The following is an 8403-nucleotide window of genomic DNA, read 5'->3' as shown; positions in this document are numbered from 1 at the left end:
CAACACCCAGTGCTCCATGCAGAACGTGCCCTCCTCAATACCCACCACCAGGCCAACCCATCCTCCCACCCCCCTCCCCTCTAGAACCCTCAGTTTGTTTTTCAGAGTCCATCTTCTCTCATGGTTCATCCACCCCTCCGATTTGTCTTAGTTCTTTAATCTCACAAATGAACCTAGGTTAAACATGTTTAGCAAGAATACGTGATATATGTATCACATCAGGATGGTTCATACGAGCAGGTGTTCTAGTTAACAGTGATGCAGAGTTGAATCACTTGGTAAAGGTGGTATCTTTCAGCTCTCTCCATTAGAAAGGTTGACTGGTTTTGCAATTAGTGAGTAATTTGTGGATGATACTGTGAGAGTTGGTGAGTACATTTCTACCCCCACCACAGCTCCCACTACCTCCAGTTTTTTCCAAAGGATTTAACATCCATTGATGATCCTTGTTTAAATTAGCTGTTACCTTGGTGATTACAAAATGGAGATGTGATTTCAACATTTATTCTGTACTTTTTAGCTGGCATCAGTAATGAGTTTCCCTTTCTTTCCCCCTCTTTTATTCCTTTATTGCTTTCCTCTCTTTCTGTCTTTCTCCTTTCCTTGCTTGTCAATGTGAACTCATGAATTTTCTTTTATTGTTCAGTGTTTTAGTGTCCATTACTGTTTGGCCCAGTTGTTATGGATGTGGAAAAAATTGTTCCCAAATTTAGTGGGTTAAAGCAGTAATAATAATAAAGTACTGTATTTTCTTGATACAACCTCATAAGGATTTTGTTGGCGCTGATATTTTCTGTTAATTTGCTTTTGTAAATAATGTGCTTATATTGTTTTAAAATCGTGGAGCTGTGTCTAGAATAGATTCCTAGAAGTGGGCACAGTGGGCGAAAAGGGGAATGTGTATATAGTTTCATTAGATGCTGAGAAATTTTCCCTGACAGGGTCGTATCATTTTGTACTACCGCTCACAATGTATGAAAGTGCCTGTTTCCCTACAGCTTGCCTCTGTCAGGAATTTGTGTTTTCAAGATTTTGAATTTTTCCTAATTTATTAGAATTCCCATTCCTGGGCCCACCCCAATCACATCTTTACTCAAAAATCAGTCTCTCCCTGAGGCCTTTCCTCAGCCACCATATTGAAATATCCCCCATTGCATGTTACATCTTCCCTTTCTTGCTATTTATTATCTGTTCCTTGGCATTTTTTTTAAACATTCCATAGATTTCAGTTATTTATCTTTTATGTCTCACAAATTAAAATGTAAGCTACCTGAGAGCAGCGAATTTAGGCCATTTGGCTGATGACGGTGTTCCAGACCCTAGAATGGTGCCTGGGGCATGGTAGGTGTTCAGTCAACATTTGTTCAATGAATGATTGAATGAGACACAAATACTCAGTTAATGAATTTTAATTAAATTATCTTCAAGATCCTCTCCAGCATTGCAAGTATTATATTTCTCAACAATTTTGTTGATTATTTAGAAGGACCCCAGAGATGTAATGATTAATTGAAAACTAATTGACAGATATGCATTTGAAGTACCATACATATCTTTTCTACATATAGCAGCAATAATAATAATAATAATAATAATAATAATAATAATAATAATTTGTGGTCCATTTGTGGGACCAATGGAGGGGCACCTAGGTGGCTCAGCCAGTTAAGCATCTGCCTTCGACTCAGGTCATGATCCCAGGGTCCTGGGATCAAGCCCTGTGTTGGACTCTGCTGAGCAGGGAACCTGCTTCTCCCTCTCCCTCTCTTGCTCCCCCTGCTTGTGCTCTCTCTCTCTCCCTCTCTCTCTGCCTCTCTCTCAAATAAATAAATAAAGTCTTTTAAAAAATGGGGCCAGTGGAAATATGAAATGGAAACTATCCGGAGAGATCGAAAATTATATTTTATATAATTTCTCAAAGACATCTAGGCAGATTCTAAAGAATACTTTTAAAAACTGAAGACCATTTCTGGCATGTGAGAATCTCTTGTTTTGCTGAATGGACAAGTCAGATTCTTTCCAAACCTAAGATACTCTTTGATGAAAAGTTGGTCATCATTGACCACTTCATAACCATTGTGAGCAATTTGATCTAGTAGGTTGCAATTCATGTGATTATCTGGGAAATATGGAGACTCTGGTGAATGGCGAGGATGCTGAAATTTGAATTTGAAATGTCAGGGTTGCGTCCTAGCTTTGCCATTGCTAGGCCTCAGTTTCACAATACTGTCTTCCAGAAAAGCTTGTTTGTTTGTTGTTGTTTTAAACAAAATCTTGTTTAAATTACAAGTCTTTAAAAAATTATTCACAATATTATCACAAAATCTTGTTTGGACTAACATATGTATAAAATTACTTTGCCAATGAAAAGGGCTACTTAATGTAAGTCTATGTTACGAATAAGGTAATGGGGATTATATTTTGAAAATGTTAGACCAATGTATACCTCATTCTTTGCTCTATCCTCAGTGTATCACATAGCCCTATAGCTACTCCCCCAATAGCTGTCCTTCAATTTATGAAAAACTATGATGTGGAGAAGATGAATTCTGTCTTTGTAAGAAGAAGGGATGTCCTTTCTAAGAAAGGGGACTAGAAGAATGCCCTTCTAGTTCTGGAGAAGGAGCGAGGGAAGAGGAGAGAGAGAGAGATAAGAGAGAGAGCAAACAGGTGGTCAGACAAGTAACTTCATGCTTTTCTGACTCAGAAGTTGGAAAAACAGTGTTCTGTAGTTTAAGGGGAAAGAAAAATAGGGAAGGCTGGTGTCGCATTCCAAATCTGACACTTTTGAAGGAGGTGGCAGTGTCATGGAACCTGGAACCAACATGCTATCACTGTCTCAGAGTAAAACTTTTTGATGTGTTCTTAGGCAAAGAAAATAAATGAGCAAATGCTCTAGTTCCTCTCTTGGCTACTGTGTGCTGTGATTAAGATGTGGGAAGGCCATCCTGGTGAGCTGAGTGGGATGTGTAAGGTAACTGCTGAGATGTAGCAAGACTGCCAAGGGCCACCTGGGTTAGGGGCAAAATCACACCACTGTAAGAGCTGAGGCTGAAGATAGCCTAAGACTTGGTCTGAATGGAGACTGGCTACAAATCAGAGGGTCCGTAGCTCTGGAAGAGAGCCAAGTTTGAAGGGGAGGAGGAGGAACCCTGACCATACAAGAGGATAACCCATAAGAGTACCAGTGATATCTCAGAAACTGTGCAGTGGTTCAGATACCAAGCAATAACAATCCTTCTCTCTGGGGAGGCAAACAGTGTTCCATAGCACAGCCCACAGATCTGCATGTTTGGATACTAAGTCCTCATTGGTCAAGTAACCCCTACAACCTTCCCTCAACCCTCCCCAAATCCTAGGTCCTATCCTGGGGAGAATGGGATGGAGATCCGATGAAGTGGCAGGAAGGAAATGTCTGAGCACTCAGCTGGTGGAGACTAGATTCCCTCAAAGAGTTTATTAAAGCCCCATACTATGAAATACCATCAATTGGCAAATGCATATTTTGTTTATGCCACCAGTGGGATGGGATTTTAGAGGAACATGAGATTGTTTTTAGAAAATAAAGAAGAGGGGAGACGAACCATGAGAGACGATGGACTCTGAAAAACAAACTGAGAGTTCTAGAGGGGAGGGGGGTGGGAGGATGGGTTAGCCTGGTGATGGGTATTAAAGAGGGCACGTTCTGCATGGAGCACTGGGTGTTATGCACAAACAATGAATCATGGAACACTATATCAAAAACTAATGATGTAATGTATGGTGATTAACATAACAATAAAAAAATTAAAAAAAAAGAAAATAAAGAAGAAATAGTTTTTGGGCATCTGAATAATAGAGAGTGAATTTGTGAACCTGTTTTAACATCTGTCTAAACAACTGAATTTGAGATTATTCACATAGCAACATTAGTAGAAGAAAAACTATAGTTCTGTTTTTATAATCACACACACTTATGAGTCATCCAAAATGTATGGCCTTATATATTATGCAATTGTTCTTGACTGTGGATAAAGCCACAAGGACTTTTCTTGAATTTAGGCAATATTCATAATATTGGAATGGCACAATAAAATTTTGAAATACGTTGGTTTTCTCTCCCCTTGCATTTCCTTTTTCCTACTGCTTAATCATCTTTGATCACTGATGTTCTTTGCCTCTGCAGAGGGATGATAGTGAAAACATGAGAACAGAGGAGTCACCATGTAGCTTTGATTTCCAAGGACCTGCACCTTGAGAGAACTTAGGCCAGAAAGAATCATGACAATGTAAAAACTAGGCTCCAAGGTGGTCATTTCTCTAGGCAACAGGAAGGTGTAAGTGCAAACATTTGTTGATCTGCAAAGGGCACCTGAGTTCAGTCTATTTTGCTGCCTAGTCCAAGTCTGGGGTGGGATGGATGATCAAATTTCCTGTAAGAATGGGAATCTGGGGCACAGAAGAGCTGCATACCCATTTCAGGGTGAAACCTGATGGTGGGGGGAGGTAGGAATGAAGACCTCAGTGTTTTATGCAGCTCGTAACTGTGAGCAAAGGAATTGTTTAAGGATATCTGGGAAGAAGGACAAGTAGTAGTCATCCAGAGGTTTGACAGCTCCATTCTGGCATGGAATTATCCTACGATGGGGTCAGGAATCAGAACGTAACCACAGCTCTGATGAACGGAAGTAATAGGCAGTTTCTCACATACCTGAGAGAAGTATGGGCATTTCAGAGAAAACAGCTGATTGAAGAAGCCAAGTGAGGAAGAATGAGGAAGGAGGGAATGATGATCAAGGAGTAAAAAACAGAGGTGAACAAGGATGAAAGAAGACCCTGGGCTGACTGAGATTTAGGAGAAAAGGGATCTGAAAGAGAAATTAGTTTTAAATACAGAAAAATAAACTGATATTTACTCATCATGACAGGTTATGGACTGAGATTTCTACTAGCTACTCTTATATGAATGAAAAGGGTTATTTCATCAGTGGAAATATATATGAGGTTTTAAAATGATGATTAAACATTATAATAATAAGGGAACTTTTAAAGAAGTCAGATTTCAAAATCTCACCACTGTGTTCTGATCCATGTTCTCAAATTGTTTCCAGTTCTTGAAGATAAAGACATATAATTTGACAAAGATATAAAATATTGTGCAGATGCTATATTGAGATCTGATATTTATCTTAATAATACATTGTAAACATTTTACATGATACACAGTCTTCAGACTAATATTTTAATCATTGGGTACCAGTCTTTCACATCTTTCACATCATTTTCACCAGTCTTTCAGAATCTACTTAATCATATATTGCAATTTTTATGTATTTGGAATATATATTTTTTGCTATAACAAAGTTTTTGCAAAATATTAAGGGTCCTATAACATTCATATGTCTTATCTTTTTTCCTTGTCATTTAGTTATTATCTTTAAATTCTCAGGAAAGACATTGATGAATCAAAGTATATGAAATTCTGCTAATTTTGAATGACTAGTGTTATGATAATTGACTTGTAAAACTCTGTGCTCCTTTTGTTATCAATATTGTTTGAGTAGTTATACTTCACTGAAAAATGTCAGTAGTGGGTATTATCATTTTAAATGTTTGCATTTTAAGTACAAATATTTAAATTTGAGCAAGGTTCTTAAAATCATGCTACACAAAGACACCAGTGTAGCTTAAACTATGGTAAAAAGGAGGGTGAAGGTCAAGAGCAGCTAATGAACAACACTTTAAGATAAGAAAAAAGATTAAGGCAAGATTGAAAATAAAATGAATCCAAAAGTACTAATTTATTTTTCTAAATAGTAGGATAGAATATTTGCTGTTCATAATGAAGATTTGTTTGTGGACTTGTGAAAACTGTCTTTACCTCAAATGTCATCTGACTCTTAGGTCTGTGGAAACAGAAGCAACATTTTGTTAGGTGGTCTTCTCTATTTCTGGGGAGAAAAAGGTTTTTCTTGGGTAGCATTTATCAAGAGAAATAACTTAATAAACAAACAAAATAAAACAACTTCCCTCTACCCTTTATCCCCAAATTCCTCACTCTGAAAATGACTAATGACACCAAAAAATATTAGAAATAGATACTGTATATACACATATTATATATGCACAAATAGGTGAACTTTAAAAAATTTTCCAATCAGGGACACCTGAGTGGCTCAGTCGGTTAGGTGTCTGCCTTCAGCTCAGGTCATGATCCCTGGGTCCTGGGATCGAGTCCTGCATCGGGCTCCTTGATCAGCAGGAGCCTGCTTCTCCCTCTCCTTCTGCCGCTCCCCCTGCTTGTGTGCTCTCTCTGATAAATAAATGAAATCTTTAAAAAAAATTTCCAATCATTCATAATAGTTGATCCACATTGATTTGTTTTTAAATAATTAATATTTTTACTTGAAGTGACATAATTTAATCACCACATTATAACATTTTTAAAAAAACTATCATTCATACTTTCTCCTTTAAGTTTCAAGATCATGAAGTTTGTGCACCTTAAAAATTTGTGGTTCTTTAATGAATTAGTGATTCAGAAGATTGTGTAGGAAGAGATCAATACCACTGGTGATCATTACTTGATTTCCAGTCATAAACTAGCAAGAGACCCTTTTATTGATATGTATGCTTCCAAAATTTGTGTGATAAATTGTTTGCAATTTTCTCAGCATTTCAAAAGTAAATGTCTTCAGATTAGAGTTACTAAATAAATCACTGTTCTAGGGAAAAAAAAGTCTCAATTTTCTAATTTTGGTCTGGATCTGTTGGATAATATAAAGGAAGTGAGCCTACTGCCATGTGACTGGTAAGTTTTTATAACATCTTAGAGACTCAAGCAGTTAGGTGTGCCAGGCTCACACAATTCCATGGCAGTAAGTCAGTGGGTGTGGTCAGAAAGCCAAGGGTACACCTGGTATAAATGAGCAAGACCATAAATGACACAGCTTTCCCTTGAGCACTGAACCTATGTTCTAATTTTGAACAATAAAATCCAACTGCGCAACTACCAGTCACACTGTCCAGCCTACTCTGATTTTTCCTCCTCCTTGGAGGAGAGAACCATGTTTCTTCTCTGAGCCATTGCCCCATGTTATTAAATTAAAGCAAAATTAAATCTGTTCCAGCACAAGTTCACAGTTGGCCACATCATAACCCATGTGATTGTGTCTGGGGAATAGGAGCAAAATCTAGTTGGGTGAATGTATTTGCTGTTTCAAGAAAAATGTTTTTCTTGTGTAATATTTCCCAAGAGAAGTAATCTGAAAACCAAAACCAAAGCAAGCAAACAACCCCCTGCCAATTCTCTAATCAATGATGCTAATGATGCTAATAAATATTAGAATTAGTTATTTTTGAACATACACATGCAAGTATATTCACAGGTAGATATGTGCTATATAATCCTTGACCTTGTTTTACTTGCTCATAAGAACAAAATAAATTTATCCAATAGTTTTTTTCTGAGAAAAATGACAAAATACTAAGCTGTGCTTCTTCTCAGGATCTTATTTGTATAATTAATCCTTATTAAATGCGATTTTTTGCAGCTCTATATTATGTGAACTAAGTAAGAGAATTTTTCAGCTTGCTTATTGCATAGCATTCAATCTCAAACATTAGTGTCCTAAAACAGCAACTTTTTTTCTCCCAGTTCCTTGGGTTGGCTGTTTTTATCTGGGCCAGCTTGGTTGTGGCTGGGTGATCTAGGAGGCCTCACTCATATGTCTGTGCCTTTCGCTGGTACAACAGAGATTTTCCTCACATGCTGTAACCTTCTGGAGGTCAGCCTGGTCAACTGGCATCGTAACAAGAGTTCCCAGCAACAAAGAAAGAGCCAGTTCTGAGGTGCAAGCCCTATTCACTCCTCTGCTTGAATTACATCTGTTAAGTCTTCACTAACCACCATAAGTCATATGGCCAAGTGTAGCTTCAAATGGCAGAGAAATGGCCTCCATATCTTGATTGCAATTAATGGAAACTATTGTGATAGGTTTTTTTGTTTTTTATTTGTTTTTTAAAGTATCACAGAGAAGTGTCAGTAGAGAAACAAGGAGCTGAGAAACTGTGCTTCACTTTTCCTTTCCTTTAAGCATTTAGGCTTTTCCATAAATGGAATTGATATGGCCTTGGGTTAAGGTGGAAGGACAGGGGGATTTTCTGGGCTACAGCTGTAAACAGCGAATCCTGAGAATCTGAAATCTGGCTAAGATCAGAGAGTCAGCTCCTGAATTATAGCTTAAAATTGTTGCCGTTAAGAAGAAATATTTACAGCTTAAAATTGTTGCCGTTAAGAAGAAATAAGAATGTCTCACTCAGCACCACCACATGGAAGCTACATCTTCAAGATGTAGAATTGCCCTTGGCAGGCCTCCAGTGAGTTTACAGAGGCCCTAGCTGCAAACCCCAGGAGCTGACATC

Source organism: Leptonychotes weddellii, chromosome 3, assembly GCF_054177405.1.
Source record: "Leptonychotes weddellii isolate Sample4059 chromosome 3, ASM5417740v2, whole genome shotgun sequence".
NCBI lineage: Eukaryota > Metazoa > Chordata > Mammalia > Carnivora > Phocidae > Leptonychotes > Leptonychotes weddellii.
This window is presented reverse-complemented; position numbering follows the sequence as displayed.